Source organism: Bombus vancouverensis, chromosome 4, assembly GCF_051014615.1.
Source record: "Bombus vancouverensis nearcticus chromosome 4, iyBomVanc1_principal, whole genome shotgun sequence".
Lineage (NCBI taxonomy): Eukaryota > Metazoa > Arthropoda > Insecta > Hymenoptera > Apidae > Bombus > Bombus vancouverensis.
This window is the reverse complement of record NC_134914.1, coordinates 15,345,148-15,362,158: the sequence shown is the minus strand read 5'-3', so window position 1 is coordinate 15,362,158 and position 17,011 is coordinate 15,345,148. Positions and strand designations below refer to the sequence as shown.

At 38.8% G+C, this 17,011-nt stretch overlaps 1 protein-coding gene across 2 annotated transcripts in view; it reads left to right on the top strand.

The window, feature by feature from the left end:
- The window catches only part of zfh2 (Zn finger homeodomain 2), a 389,827-nt gene that overhangs the window by 61,738 nt on the left and 311,078 nt on the right, over positions 1–17,011 (top strand). For both annotated transcript variants that reach the window (XM_033350922.2, XM_076617743.1), the window contains exon 2: positions 8,113–8,163. The gene's annotated coding sequence lies outside the window, so the exon portion shown is untranslated. The remainder of the gene's footprint in view (positions 1–8,112; positions 8,164–17,011) is intronic.

The following is a 17,011-nucleotide window of genomic DNA, read 5'->3' as shown; positions in this document are numbered from 1 at the left end:
ACACTTTGTATAACGAAGAACTCTTCAATTTAAATACATTTCCCACTTTTTCCCCTCAAATAATTGCCAATTTCGTAACCATCGTCGCAATAATCTGACTACTTGCTGTATAAATAACAAATAATGCAGAGATACCAGGAAATAAACAGATTAGTCAATGACATTCGGTAAAGAAAATCTTTCATCAACGATTGCATCTCAACTGTCACAAGCTAATACAAAATTACACAACACCTTCGATCAGCTTGAAAGTCATTTCTAAAATCAAAAGGCAGTTTCGTTGACATTTCCTCTGTCGAAAGAACGAAGGAGGAAATCTAGCACTAAATCAGCCAGCCTTCTATTGAATTAAACAATTTCAAGGAACGGTGTGTACACTCGTTGGCTCATTAATTCATCATTCGTCCGGAGCGGCGGTACCAGCTACCAGAAAGCATCACGAGAAAGTATTCTATCAATCTTGTTACGAGTTTCCGTCGGTGTTGCGCGCGGCAGCGTTTAAAAGAACAAATTCCAGCCGACTATTAGAGACGCGTTCCGTGACGGGCGTCGATTCGGTGGTAATTACACAGTCACAGCAGCTGGTAAGGAGGGGGCAAAGGAAAAAGAAGACGCGGAATCGATAGGGAAAAAGACGATTAAGGAGCGTGATTAATCGTCGATCAATTAAAAGTCGCGGCTGCGCGACGATTGCGTCACGCGTCAGATTCTCTCATTAATTAATTATTAATGGCTTGCTGTAGTAATTACCGATGCAAATCAGCCCTCTAACAGACACTTCCACGCGATTGTTCGTATATTATCGCTGGAAAATTTCATAATATCGCTTGTACGCGCGAAAACGATCGTCAAGATAGAAGGCGATCGAAGAATCTCCTTTTGATGATTGTCGATTCTCGACTCGATTCGATCATTCTCCAGATTTACGATGAGTTAAGTCTTGAACGAATGGTTTTTCTAAATCGAATAAGATACGCGTCACAAAGATAGATGTCATAAACAAATGGACAAATATAATTTTCGAAGATCCTCCTTTTAATTAAATACTTTTATTTCACAAAACGGTTGTTGCTATTAATACTATTCGATCTTTAAAAAAGTCTTTCCGTAATGTATCACGAGATTGCGCAATAGAGTATTTACATTAGAGCTGCAGATAGATAGAACTCGATGAATCGGCGCAAAAGTAACGCGAATTTCATTGGAAACGTGTATAACAAAGTTCGATCTAAAAATATCTGAAGAATTCGATGCAGATCGTGTCGAACTGCGTAGGTAGTTATACTCGGTGCAGTTCGCTTCTTCTAAAATTAAAACAATCGTGAATCCGTTTTTTTTTTTTCACTGGCGATTCTTCTGCGAAGTAGAGAGTAGTGGACGCCGAAGCGTTGGCTAAATATTCGTCGCGTTGGCGCGAAGGCTGCGCATGATTATTTTTACGAAATCTTTGATGGCGCCACGAAAATTTCCACGCGTCTTCGCTACGATCTCTCTAAACGGGCCGGCACGCAGCACTTCGAAGGCCGACCGATGATCATTAGTCCTTTTCAGGAAACAAAGAGCCCGCGAAACCCAGACGATACGGTCGGCGCGATAGTTGAAGTAACCAGGCAAACGCGAGAGTCGTTTTATTCGCTGTGGCGAACGAACACGGCAGAGAAAACGCGCGCGGCACACCTCTGCGCGCTCGCGTCGATCATTTTCGCGATCTACGATCGATCCTGGTCCGCCACTGGCGGCAGCCAGCTACGGCGCGCAGCGATAATTACGATAAAACCGGCGCCGGCAAAGCGGAGTTAATTATTCAGTGCCGTGCGTGTGCCCACGTCCTCCGTGTCCCACAAAGGGAAATGCCTCGAGGCAGTTGCCCTTCGATGTTGGATTTCGATAGAAGAACAACGAGTGCCTTTCACCTTTTTCAATTGCTCATAGTTCGCGTCTTTCTGTTTATCTTTCTGTTGGCGTGTATCTATAGTTTCACCTTTTTATGTATCCTCGTATTTTCGAATTATCGAGAGTTTGTCTTTCGCTGTAACAATCGTGCGCGAAATATTTTTTATTTCGTAATAAAATTGAAGTGTATTTAGTATACCTAGGAAAATCGAAGGGGAAGGGCATTAGTCGCGTTATTTTTTACTTTACTTTACTCGCACTCAGAAAACGAAGAATTAGGAAATGGAATTGTGGAAATAACGATATGAAAATACGCAGAAGTATGTGTACTTTACTAATAGACGAGTAGAACACGACAGGAACATAATCGATAAATCAAAACGGTTGAGTAATTTAATCTGACGGATTAACATAGTTTCGACGACAATATTTGTGTTCGGTGCTTCGTTATTGTTCTTGGCATACTCGTACAAGTTTGCACGGCTGTGTAATAATAGATTTTCGAAGCTTCGTGGATTTATTTGTCCCTGATTTTTTTTTCGTGGAACAGTTCGTGCAAGTGAAACGCGCGTTTTTCTTTAAGCTTTCACGACGAAATGAAAATAAACGGAAGGCTTTTGTGTTTAATTGTTCTCAATGGTTTGGTTAGTGGTTGTTTCGAATATGTGTCTCGTTTCTCGTGCGAGTGTTGGCTTTCGTATAAAACTCGGTTGCTTGGAATTTCTGGAATTTATTCAATCCCTGTCGTACGTGTTGTAATTCTTTCAGAGTTACGAGATCGTTAGGTCTCATCTTGATTACGCCACAGGTACAACACATTAATACGCGATTGAGATAGAACTAGCAGACTCGAGAAGTTTTGTGCAACTTCTTTATCCTCTACAGAATTCGTAATATTTATAGATGACAATTTGTAGATGGTTAGTCCAACTTTTATTACATATGATTTCCTCGTTGAATAATTCACCGCGTAAATTAAAAAAACACGAAGTTATAGTACTTGCGTCGCATATTTTTTCAATTTTAAAAAGTTTTATATAAAAGTTACTTATCATCAGAGGCAACGTATTTTAGCGTTACTGCTTAGATATTATTAGCTATTCTGACACAGTAATCGCCACACATGTTCTACATTACTAGTGCATTCTATTTTACATGATCGTTATCTTCCGATCCCCAAGTATTCATCGTCGGCACAACGAAACTACTACAGCCTTAAAACGTACTCTTATTTCCAATCTACAAGAGGAAGCGAAGGATAACGCAAACATTATTACCAAACCTCGAAAGCCTAAAGAATCTTTAGAATCTTCACGAATTCAGCTCGTCAACGATCGAATCTCCAACCATTCGAGCACACCCGCGATCATTACCGACTAAATTAAAAAAAAAAGAAAAAAAACGAAGAAGCGAGAAGAAAGGAAAAGAAAAAATCATTTCTCGAAAAGTTTCGAGCAGGACGAATTCAGAGATCGGTAACGATCGTGGGGCAAATGATCCACGGAGGATTCAGCAGCCTCCGGGAGGGACACCGCGGGCGGTCCACGATCGGGTAAGAACGAGGAGGAAGGCGCTAGGATGACGGAAAAGGAGGGTCGCCTCTCCAGTGGACGTTGTACCTCGCGAAAGAGAAACAGAGATAGGCAGACTATGAGGGAAGGCGAGGAGAGAGGAATCTTTTACGGATCGACTACCAGAACGATGAAATCGGTGACGGAGAAAGGGGCGGACGTAGGCGGTCATTTGTTGCTGTTTATTAATTCGAGGCGAGGCGAGATACGTCCACTTTGTGCGGTTCGGTTGCTCGTTTCGCCCACGCATAAATTTCTCTCTATGTGTTTCTCTCTCCCCGCAATAACGCGCGCACGTAGGCCACAATGGCGCGCGCGTCCGCCCGATGATAATGCAGGACATCGTAAATAAAATATGCCCCGATGGCCTGGCGGTAGGTGGTGGAGGAACGAAGCGGGGGAAGGACCTGGTCGAAATTCCGGAACGAAGCTTTTTCGTAGCGGCGAATCGGTGATTCGTGGATCAACGACGAACAACCGGACGAGGGCCGAAAAGCATCGTAAAGGCGGTAATAAAAGCGTTGCTACTAACATGTCGCTCGCGCGGCTTTTTATTGGCCAGGAAGGACAAGACGTTACCTCCGCCCGGATCTGGCCAGGACATTGTTTTGAAAGGGAAGACACCGTGTTCTCTTGTACGTCTCGCGAACTCGCCTCTGCAATAGGCCCGTGTAACGTTGTAACGAGCTTTTCAACGATTTGCAAAGTTCGTGGCACGTTCGATTGCTTGGATGTACAAGAACGGTGATTGTGAACTATAGTGCGGTAGGAATCGATTGTAACTGTGATTTAGGGTACAATGTTAAAAACGCTGTGCGGTGAATATAGGTAGAAAGCTTGTAACGCTGATTTTGATTCTGAGTATACGATCCTTTTCGCATTTTAAAGGCTTCTGTATTGTTGGAACGGAGAATAGAAGAAAGCAAGAGAATTCTTCATTGACGAAGCATTAATCGATATCCGGTGTATCGCAATTAACGCGTTAAGAGTAGCCATTTAGAGAAGTAAAATTTTCAGAAACGAAATAGTACAGATTTTAATAAAATACTAAATATTACTTGTGAAATATATAAAAACATCGAATACTTTGCCCAGACTCGAAAACGTATTATTCGAAATATGGTAGCACCTTCAACCTCGACCGATTATTACGGATGAGGTGTGTTACGTGTTCGATAATAGCCAGTGCATACACGGCAGATAACCCAACTAAAAGAGTTATCGCTAAAAAAACTACCTGTTTGATATCGTACATGTTGAACCAAGCGTCGTACGTACTTGTATGTATATCGCAGCTGACAAATTAATATCGTTGGTTCGACTCGTCCGGAATCAACGCTGCAGAGCCCTTATCGCGATCGATCGAACAGCGTCGAATTAATTTCGGTAGCACCTGTATCGATTATAAGAGAACGTTCTTTTTCTCTGTCTGTCCGTGATCACGCTCGGAGGCAACATTAAAAATAACCACGGTATCGGCCCTCGTGCAACGAACCACCCACGTCTCTCGGTCTCACATTACGATCGCGTATCTCTTTTAATACGGTGCTTCGCCGAGAGGGCATTATGCGAAATTTTTTGAATTTTCAACGAACGACGCCGCTATTGACGAAAATAACCACGCTTACCCTACCCTTCACCATCCGTTCCATCGGTAACCGAAGATCTGACCAGCGTGCAAATCACATTTATTATGCGAAAAATAGAGTGGTTCGTCCACAAGCTTCGTCCGACTATCACAATGAGTTTTACCAGTGCTGATTATCGCGATCTCGTAAAGAAAACTGGAATGAACAAGACATGGGATTGTTCTCTATGCTGATATCGATTTCGATTGCTCTTGAGCGCTACTTTTGTAATTAGATCACTGGTATGCTTCGAGGAAGAATACGGATTATAGATATCGTTTTTCAAGAAGTATGTGGTTTCGTAAGTTTTTGTTGCAACGAATGACACGACACGTTAAGGAATTATTAAGGAATATTATTCCTTTTGTTACGAATTGTCTTTTATGTCACGTATTAATGTTAGTGGAGTGTTTAAAGCAGTAAGGTATATTTACGATCGGGATACGTTTATTATCGAAGTCTTTATGAAGGTTAGGGATAGATAACGATTTATTATGAAAACTACAGGGACTAGTTACGGCATAAATCCATTAAATTAGCACTTGGTTCTCCAATTGCGAAGAAAATTCGTAGATATTCTTGTCGAAGGAAAATGATTATTGATTTTGTTAAATGCACGTTAACATTCATAAACTGGAAGAATGGAATCTTTTTGGCTGTGTGCGTACTTGTGTGCTTCTTTTACGCATATAAGCATTCATAGGATCGAAATTGTCACAAATTTATTCTATACAAATAGAAAAATTCTATCTAGTCGATGAAACAATTCTTTGATTTTTTTGCAACAATTTGAAATTGTAACGAAGCAATCATACCAATTTATCAGACAAGATATCATTATACGTAGATATGTAGCTCATTTGTTCATTAGTCTACTATCTTATTGAAGAATAATAAACACCGTAAGCATACAGTTTGCAGCGAATAGCAAGACTATAAAGAAGGAGGTCAGCTATACATTACATCCCTCACGATGACGAATTTGACCTTAAGCGACCATTTAATTTTGGACGAAGAACAATACACGAAGCTGAGCAAATATTTTTACATCAATACAGTAAGATAAAATAATACACCTTCGAACTCATCAGCTTTCGTTATTGAATCAGAGATCAAAGAAGTTTCTCGAAATTAATCTCCAAACTTCTCTAAGCTGCCATTTTATGATAGAAATACGTAGGATTATCTACCCAACTATGCTAAAAGCAAAAAGTAAGAAAGCTAATTACATCGTTTTATTACACGATGGAACGCAATAATAGGACAAATATCTTTAACCCAACACTGTCAGTTCGATATTGCTTGAGACTGTATCATACCTGCCATTTTCTCTTCCATCGAATCAGTTTCTTCACAAAAATTTACTCAAGACGAATTTAACTTAAAAAATCCTTCGAAAATTCCAAGAAACCACGAGAGAAAAGAGAATAATCGTAACCCAAAGTCGATCGAGACGTTTCGATTGGAGTACCGGAGACGGATAACAAGATCGAAGCTCGAGGCTGGTTCCATGCCCGCGGAGAGACATCGATGGTTATTATGAGCAACACCATGGGGACCCGTAATATAGCCGAGGCGTTGCTGTAGGTCCGCCGCTTCTCTCCGCACGCACACCAACCGTGGACACTCTCCTAACGGCTGTAAAAAATGATTCTCGCGGCGAAAGACATGTAAATTTATGAAGGCCCTCGAGGTCCCTCTTCTGCCTACGTCCCTGCCTCCGACACAGATGCATTGTTGCGCTAACAATTAATTAATGTCGCTTTAATTGTACCTGCACACCATGCTGGTCACACTTCCACTTTGTTTCGTTTCCTTTCGTCTCGCCTCGTCTTGCCTCGTGTCGTTTCTTCCTTCGTTGGGTTTGGTCCTCGGTCTTCTTTTGTCTTTGCATTCGGTCGAACGCACGAAATTATGCTGATCAGCCGGTGCCGTTTCGTCGTATTGTTCTTCCTCGAGGATACCTCGAGGTGAGCATTTCGAGAAGCGTGTCCCTTCTTCGTAGCCACATTGTTTCGTGGCGAGCGCATTGTGAACGCGTTGTGCACGGCGAGGCGGTATTTGCTAATGTGGGACACGTGGTATTGTTAGGCTGATTGATAATTGTTTTTTTAATTAGACCCCTCGGGGAACGAAACTCATTACGATTCCGATGAATCGTTTCTGGCGACGCGTGTCGACCGTTCGCCGGATGTGAAAGCGCTCGGAATTTTTCAAACCTGTGAAATTGCGAGTTTGAATCAGCGAGTTGGCTCGTTGTTCTTTTTACGTTTTGAAAATGTTATTTTTAACTCTGTAGTGAAGGGATTTTAATGCTTCGTAAGTTTTGCGACCTTTTGCTATTGCAGATCTGTTTGCAACATAATGATGAAATTATGAAATAGCGAGCTTATTCATACTATTTATTAGTATTTCTTCGCACTACAAACGTGTAAATAAATTTGACAATGAATCTTCCAAATAAAAAACTGCAAAACAGCGATACAGAACATTTCTTAAATCATGTTCCTACGATTTTGCGACACATAAAAATTTACAGTTTCAAAGTCTTCTATTTCACTTAGGAAATTTACGTATTTCAATCTCAAGACAAAGAATTGATGGTCATATCCAAATCGATTACCTCGAACTTTGTTAAAAATTGCAACGAAAGCACAGGCCAAAAGTATCGAACACGTTATTTCGATCCATCTGACTATAATCTCGTCACTCTAAACGTATGCAAGGTACAATGTATATCACTGGGCGATGATCGTTCGCCTGCAGCAAGCATTTCCGCGAACAATTTTTGCGCAGGATGTTGCGCTTATCGCGCGAGAATCTCGCCGGATGATCGGCGACGCGTTTAAGCTTCGGAGCGTCATAATCCAGTCGGTGAATTTCACACCTGCGCGATATGAGCATTAATGTTCCCAGGGTTTGTTATGTTTTTCACGTTACAAGCGTGTGTTCTTGTGTATTTTCGATGGTTGTATTGGTGCACGTGGTGTTCAACGTATGCTCGTATTTTTCTGTTACAGGATATAAGGGAGCGGAAGGAGCGTAGATGAGTTCTACTGTCTGCGTCCTCGGTAAGTCGTGAACAGCGAATATATAGATAATATAAAATGTCTCACGACCGAGCGCACGGGGTCTTTATGACATGCACGTATTATCCGACCTGTACGGACTTTCATTTAACTAACGAGGCAGCGCCTTTTGAAATTTATAAATGTCGCGGTGTAACGTTACATTCCTTTCAAAATGATACGAGCCTCAGGAGTTGGCTTTAGTTATGAGCTGATCGGTTTTATTTTAACCAATTAACTTATAAATTATATCTATAGCTATTTCGATCGTCGGGGATAATCTTCTTTTCGAAAGATTTGTTGCTGCTTTGGTTTGGATAATTGAATCTGTAGGTACGAAACAAATTACGAGTGAAAATCAAACCGATGCATTCTACATTTAAATAACCACCTATCCTTAAAATTGTTTATAATACATTCGTAAAAAGATTCGACGCGTGTTCAAATATTTCTTAAACCGCTGTATCTCGACCAGATTGGTTAATCTTAAATTTCTCTTAACAAGTAACAATCTCTCTTAATAAAGATGTCTTCTGATTAGAAAACGTACACGACAAACGTCGTTAAAAAAGACACAAAAATAATACGGAAAATTTCAGCGAAAAATTATATTCAGAGTGTCGACCACAAACCGTAGCTACCCCCAATCGTATGCTCGGAACCGATAATCTCTACTGAACTTGCGAAGCGACATCGGGACAAATTTTCGAATGAAAACGATTCCTCGCGAGACTCCAAGCCAGCCCCGTATCACGAAGAAAGAAATACAGATTCGAGAGGAGAGTAAGAAAGAGACACGAAAGACTGAGACGTGGCAGCAAACTGTGGAAGAAGGAAAGAGGCGAAGGATGAAGGAGACAGTCCGGTTGCCGGACTACCTCTTCTTCCCCATAAATACGGATTTAGTCGCGCGGTTTACGAGCGAAAACGTGTCGAGCTTCGCGAGGCTGGCCGCGCCTAAATTATTAAAGTCGTAAACGATCGAAATCGTCGTTAAGCGGCGCGCGAAGAAACCCATCGGACCTGCCTCCGCGTCTCCACGACGACGACGATCATTTTTCCCGAGCGGCGTTTCATTGTTGGACCACGGCTAAGCGGAGCTCTGTTGGTCGCGTTGCACCGTCCACGACAATAAACGGGCTTACTCTTGAGCGAATACGCGCGACCAGCCGAGCCTACTCTTCTCGCGACCATGGTGACGTCCGAACCGAGCATAGATCAGACTGCAGGGTTATTGGCACCGGTAATCTCGAATGGCGCGAGTAATATCGCTCGATGAGTTGTTAACGCGAGGCGTTACGCGAATAAAATATTCCGCGTCGAGATCGCCGTCAGATTTATCGCCAACGCGTTCCACGCGCGGTTCGCCCACCAGAATTTCGACCCCGCGCGGATTCTCATCGTTCGCGCGTTCTGATTAGACACTGCGAATGTTTATTATATATACGTTTAAAAAATTACTTTTTCCCCCCAAAATAATTTATTTTTTTGGGAATACGATCGAGTAAATGAAATTTCACCTGCTTGATGGGTCGCATTAACGAACATGTTTTCTTTTCCTCTTTCATCCAATAGCTAGATTCTATTTTTCTATTCTAATTTTTTCTTATCAGGGGCATTTTTCATCCGACCGTATTCCTTCGGGAAGTATGTAGTTATTGCGATTCAAATAATTCGCGCGTTTTATTTTCACGCAACTCGAATTCATACGAGTAAGTAAATCGCAGATGCTGAAATGCCGCGTGTTTCGCGTTAAATATTCGTCATAAATAATTAAACGCTGTTATCAGGAAATAGCATTTCCTTACGATTTCGAACATCCAGCGATAAAATAGGACGAATCGTAGAAATTTACAGTCGTTTATAGCATCATAAATTCTATCCGCTTTGGCTGGGTCTTTGATAGATATTTTAAGCAGAATGCCGCGATAAACACGTTTACTTCGCGGAAAATGCAACGAACGCTATTAAATCTACTGTAATTATTTTTCTATTTTTCGGCCGTGTTCTACTTCTTTCTCTCTCTATTTTCGCACTATTGATTCGGAACTATGGGTAGAAAATATTCGATTAATAATAATCTATCGGTTCTCTCGTTGTTACTTTAAAATATCTTTCGGAATTTATTTAAAAACGGAGCTGTTTAAAGTAGGATCTTTAGAAATCGGAGTTTATCAAATCTAGAATAATTAAGAAACGGTAATCTTTATTCGATATTCTCTAATATATTCCTATATCAGACTTTCATTATATAATTAATTAGTTGGTGACGATAGGATATTATGGTTTGGAAATAAAATATCTTGCTTGTATCTATACATTTCGTTTCAAATATATAAAATCGTTCCTCTCAATATACTCTTTTACCTTCTTTTCAAACGATTTGACGAAATTTTTATCTCACGAAAAATCGTTTCGTCTGTCAACGAAGCGTCTTAAAAAATAAAGTATGCAAATGATCGACAATAAATAATGAACGTACGAATACTTACCATTAATTATCTTTACAACATATGCTTCGTTAATGATCTTATACGCAATTAATAATCCATGTTTTCTGCATTGCACAATATTGCTAGTTGCCTTCTGTCGCCTTATTTAGTTCATTAATTTCCGACTGAAAGGAAACGGGTGCATCGTTTCTCAGAAATAAATATCCTCGTACAGTGTCGCCGTAATGAAAGCAATTTCGTACAATCTCGTACGTAATTCCGTGTAATTTTCTGGCTTGTAATATTTTTGTCCTTTTTCCGTGGAATTTAGAGCACCGTTTATGGAAATTAAGAGGATTAAGGTTGCCACTGTACAACAGTTAATGATCTCTACAGGTACTCGCGTTTCTTGTCCACCGATAAGATTTTAATCGCGTCGATCCTCTAGTAGGTAACGAGCAAAACGTTCGTTCGAAGCTTCTTCTACTAATTAACATCGTGCCGCGTATAATTTTCTCGCGCCATTCTGCTCGCTTTGAAACACTGACTGTATCAAAATAGCAGGTACAACGCTTAATTAATCGGTGGAATTCGTGAAAAAGCAGGCAGAAGCATTTGTAAATATAGGTTCGAGAACTGGTCGTTTAGCAATATTTCTTCAAATTTATTTCATCAGAGGCTTCTCCGGATTAACTTCTGCTTACGAAATGTGATTCAAATGTAAATTCTTCATTCTGGTTCGAAATATTAAATTAACTCTTATTAATGATATATATGATATAAATAATAGCGATATCAATGGTTACAAATAAAATATCCATTTTCAGAAAGCCTCTATTTCAAAATTTCCTATCATTGTTAAACGTTAAATGTCAATTTAAATTAAATGAAATTCGTGTTGATTAAATAATTTGCAAGAAGATGTATGTGTAATTAATGTATAATAATAGGAATTATTCGTTTCTATGGAATATTATTCGTGTAAATTAATAAAATAAAATTCTAACTGAAATAATAACTGAACAAGTGTGTGAAAGGCAGCTTTAGCAGCATTATTTAATTTACTCAATTCTGTACCAGAACAAAATCGTATTCTTGGTAATAAAAATATTTCGTTATCTCGATTTTTTAAATACCGGTTGTCAAGCACGAGCAAATCGCGGAAGAACCGACTTAGTGTTGGTAATGTTAAAACCTCCGTGTACAATGTTATTAGCCAAACGTAGGCAGTACACTTAATATATTCTGTCTATCTGATCGAAACGCTTTAATTGCGAGGTGATTATCTGCCATTATCGAGTGACTAACGCCGGTTTTGTTGCTTAAAACACCAATTTACGTAATCAAGCTGAAGTCGAACGTTCATTAGAGACGGAAGTCAATAATGACGTAAAAGAAACGCGCAAATTTAGACAGGACAAGCATAATTATCGTTTTAATGAACCGTATGGTACAGAGAAAAAAGTTTTCGTGGAAGAAGATCAAAATGTCGAACCATGAACTTAACAAAAAATTAACGGCAGAGAAGATGAGAATTTCACTGTAACGTATTTGTTCATTATTACAATATGCGCGCGATACTGATTTTGATATAAGAATGCGAAGTAAAAATCATGAAATTTAAAAAAAAATATATAGAAAATAATAATTCGTGCAATCCACACGCGTAAAACTTTATGCAATACATTTAAGTTTCGCATAAAAGTCGTCTGTTAATAAATACATGAATCACGTACAATACCTTAAATTAAAAGGCAGAGAATAGCGATCATGTTACCAACATTGTCTTGTAAAACTTCATACTTTTTTTTTAAATTGATCGGTAATCACATAGCTAGCTAACGAGTTTGAAAAGTCTGCAAGAAGTAGAGTTAATTAGTTCGACTTACGAGATTCTTGTTTAGTATATCTAGGTAGGGAAAATCCAACCAGGAGTGAACGTGTCAATAATCGATTTACTATTTAGTTATATGGAAATATTTGCAACAGAGCGGTATAATTTATATGTTAAACGATGTTATTCGTATCTTTAATGCGATGGAAATAAGATCTGAATTTAAAGTACGTAGTTTAAACAACTAACGCTTTTCATGAAACAACGATTTATCGAAGACGCCTGTTCGTAAAAAGGATATCGTTTTTGGAAAGGAGAAAAAATAAACGCGAATTCGACATGGATAAATGATATTGAAACGAACAAAATACGTGTCTATACGTGGGAAACGAGCAAACTGATTGTTAAATCGAGGATCACAAAGTGTTCGCAGTCACGGGGTCAGAATTTGATGAAGCACATTGATCACTCATCGGACGAACACTCATTTGACCACTTTTATTTCGGATGATCGCGCGAATGACCTGTGTGAAACTAATCCATCATCCGTTTGTATTAGCGATCAATCACGTCAAATGGCACGGTTTTGAAAGTTTGCACTGAAACCTGGATAAAATGTTCGCCGATGATAACGATCTTATACCGGCGAAATAAATCTTTCGATTAATGTAGCTTAATTGCGGTAAACGAGAATGTCGGTATAGAAATCTTGTATCACATTGATTTGTTAGAAGAATTTTTTCATGCAAAGTTGTTTATTTTTTTCCCCGGCGAGCCATTCATTTTCATTTGTCAATCGCGTTAAACGATTAACGTTCGTAACTATCAATAACCGAGGCGTTAACCCACGTTCATTCGAAATTGTTTATCAAAATCCAAAGATCACAATATACCCACTAACGAAATTGACACTTAATCATTTCCTCAGCTGCTTTCCTTCATTCGCTGCTATCGCACACTACAACTGTACATGTAGGCACTCAAACATCGATCGAAAGTAATTTTATCTCTCGACAGCGTTTCTCGTTTTATAATTCACAGACATTTATTAATTTTCCAATTAACGATTATCTTTCCAGAACCTTTGATTACGATCGAACGCTATATTATTTACATATGAGAGTAAAACATGCTGAATTTTCAAAGTCGCAAACAAAATTATTTTAATCGCGCGAAAATAAAAACTGACGACGACATCGATTAAAAGACGCGAGAGTAACCTTGCGAGAACGTATTGAACGAAAAAAAGAGAACAGACAGGCGCAAGAATGCTTAAAATCACGCGAGAAAGATGTGGTGAGTTTTTAAGAAGAAGTCCATTATGTATATTATATTTTAATCGTTATTAATGTAGAATTATCATATAAATTATACTTATCATGCAAATCGTTGCGGAAAGCGGAAATTGAATTTTTATCGTGAATCGTGTTACTGACAAATTAGTTATGGTTTAACGTTTTACGCGTTCGACATCCGCGTCATGGCTGTCAATGAAATTCGTCACGCTCTTGTAAACAGCTTATGCAGTGTCTCTTATTCGTAAAGTTCGCGTCTGTATCTCGAAGATGCGGCGTCGTGTTATTCCGTTAGAGAAATCGTCAATCAATCGAATAGAGTAGTCTGTCCTCTTTGTTGCAGATGATATACTTATATAGATTACTATCATTATACGCAATGAAATCTTATGTAGTACAAGTAGGTATTTGGATTTTCGCATTATTGTGCGATGCAGTGACGTGTAATTTGCGCTTTTTTCATCTTATCTCAAACAACCATATCCTATTGACGATAAGAATAAAATATACAAGAAATTTGTTAAATATAGAACAAATAAATAAATCTAAGAACGCAACGAGGTTGGAAAGTATGTATGTAAATATTAAAAGAAACTTCAATAGGATTATTGTTCGTTTAAAGATGTTTGATCATTATTTAATAGCCTTAAAAGGCACCGTTTTTCGTTCACTTACCTTATTACCTATAGTCGCTAAAAACTTGAATGAGCGGATCGCATCGGATAATCAACCAAACATTCTAGTTTTCATTAATTTAGATCGCTTATCGTGGACTATTTTTGTGCCTTATGCACATTACGAACGATTAAAAGTATATAACGTTCTGGCTAACGAATAAAATTTAATCGAGTGAAACCTCGTTTGATCCAATCAGTCAGTTGATTGTAAATTTACTTTATCTTGCTACCAGGTCTATTTTTTCGAATGAAAAACAGTTCGATTATACAAAATATCCTGGGATCTTATAATAAAATCTTGATAAATTAAGCAAATCCCTAAAGCCTTATATTTGCCATTTTTGATTCACAAATTATATCGATCATAAATATGATTATATCGACATAAATAAATATAATTCAATTTCAATATCACATTAAAAATCTGCTAGAAATATTTTCAATACATAATATCGGCATCAGGCCAAGTTCATAATTATTCGAAGTAAGCAACGAGCGATCTTCGGTTCTCAATCTCGATATAAAACAGCAAAAAGCAGGAAAAGTAACGTTTTAACTGTTCCTATAACAAACGATCCATTCGCTGATAAAAAGCAAGAGAAACGAAGAGACGTGGGAATTAATAAAAAGCGGCGCGCCGATACCGCGGTTTAATCATTCATCGGTCGTATCGATCCTGCTGGAAAGCAGAAGTTTATGGATTTTCCCGCGCGAGCACACTGCAGGTCTCCAGCACGTCTGAGATTAGAACCGTTTCTGGGAACGTTGCGTGGCTGGATTCACGTCGATCCTCCTTGTTACGTATTGAAGATAGGTGGCACGCACTAGGTGGTTGACTACAAAGAAGCGAAATCGATTTGCAATTGAAATCCCGCGCGTCGTGTAAGTACGTGGCCGCGGGTCATCCGATTACTATACGCCAGTGTATACGGTCGTTTCTCTGAACCTGGATAGCTTCGATAACGGACCAAGTAAAGATGATGAAGAGGAACCACACGAGATCGAGAGTCGTTCGACTGCATTGCGAGTGATCGTGAAACCTACCAGGTTGCTGACCCTGAACAGGGATATCTATGGAATCAAAGTGATCGATGCGATATGATCTTAGTTTAATTCCATTTTTTATCATCGTGAATTTTTAAACTCCTTTGACGAGACACTAAACAGTTTTATTTCTTTCGTCTCTTATTTTATATTATATCGAGTTTTTCAGATTTACTGTATTTTACGGTCATTTGGTAAATAAAATAGTAATTTGTAGTTTAATTATAAGCGTGATCTACTTTCCTATAGGCTATCTTAATCTTTTATTTTTTCTTCGTTTAATTTTTTATTCTCCAACGATTTGACGTTTCGAGGTTCGATGGTAGCGATGGAAAACGTATAATGATCAGGAACTTGTTGAACTTTTTAGGAAACACACCTATAATATCATCTTTTGTACGGTGCTTAATATTATAACTGGAATTATGTAATTGTTATCGTTGTATACTTGTATGATCCTAATGACTACTTGCATCATTCCACGAACCTAGAATTCTTGCTCAAGTATATTTAGGTTGAGAATTCAGAGTAAAGCATTAATATTTATGAGAATGGAAATTTCAGTTTTTCTTGTTCGATTATTTGCGAGAGCATAGAAATGCAAGGGAAGAATACCTTCGAATTGAACAAAGATATAATTGCTTACATTAGAATTTCCACGAAAATCCGCCATAGCGAATCAAACTCATTTTCTAAGTAATTTCTGTTGAAAACAAAGAAAGATATCCTTTTAACGGAATCCTATCGATGCTGGGGAGAGAAAAAGCGTCCGGTAAAAAATGGAAACAGAGTTCGTGTAAAGGCTCTCTCTAATTTCTCCTACACGCACTTAGTCTTCGAAAACAGACACGTTGATCCCCGAATTAAGAGACTCGAGGGGCTGAGCACGGGAAAGTTTGGCTTGGAAGCGTCGAAGAAAAGTCTCTTCGCCTTTTTCTTGCCGCGTCCCTGCCTTTTTGTACGAATCAACGTGGTTCTTTAATTGCTTTTTGTTGCGCTAATCGATCGCTAGACATTTCAGTTTCTCGTTCTTGCTGAAACGGCCGAATCTCGAGATGCATGTCCATTGTTGCGTCAAAATATTTCGATCGATAACGATTAATTCGTTTTTGATCATTTTTCTGAATCGACGAGCAATAACTTTTTTAACGATCAACTTTTACTTAAGGTTTTTCGATTTTGCAGTTTTTTCTATCCACAATTTAACTTAATAAATTACATTTACTTACGTTTTTAATTACAATCTCGTAGATGACAATTTTTTGCACGTCAACTTTATAATCATCGTATTATAGATTATCGCGACAAAAATCTTATTTCCCTCGTTCAAGGTCGAAGGATTCGATAGAAATTCGAATAGCAAGCATCCCTCGTCGAAAGAACTTCTCCTAATTGTATTCGTCCGCTAAAAAGACCTTAATACGCGTGCAAAACCTAATTTCATGGAAGTTCGACTTTTTCTTCGTTTTCATCCGCCAACAGCGTCCATGCCTGTGGATAACGTTCCAAACAATGAAGGGAACGATCATCCTTTTAAGGGTTCCAACGTTTGAGTACAACATCCCCTAT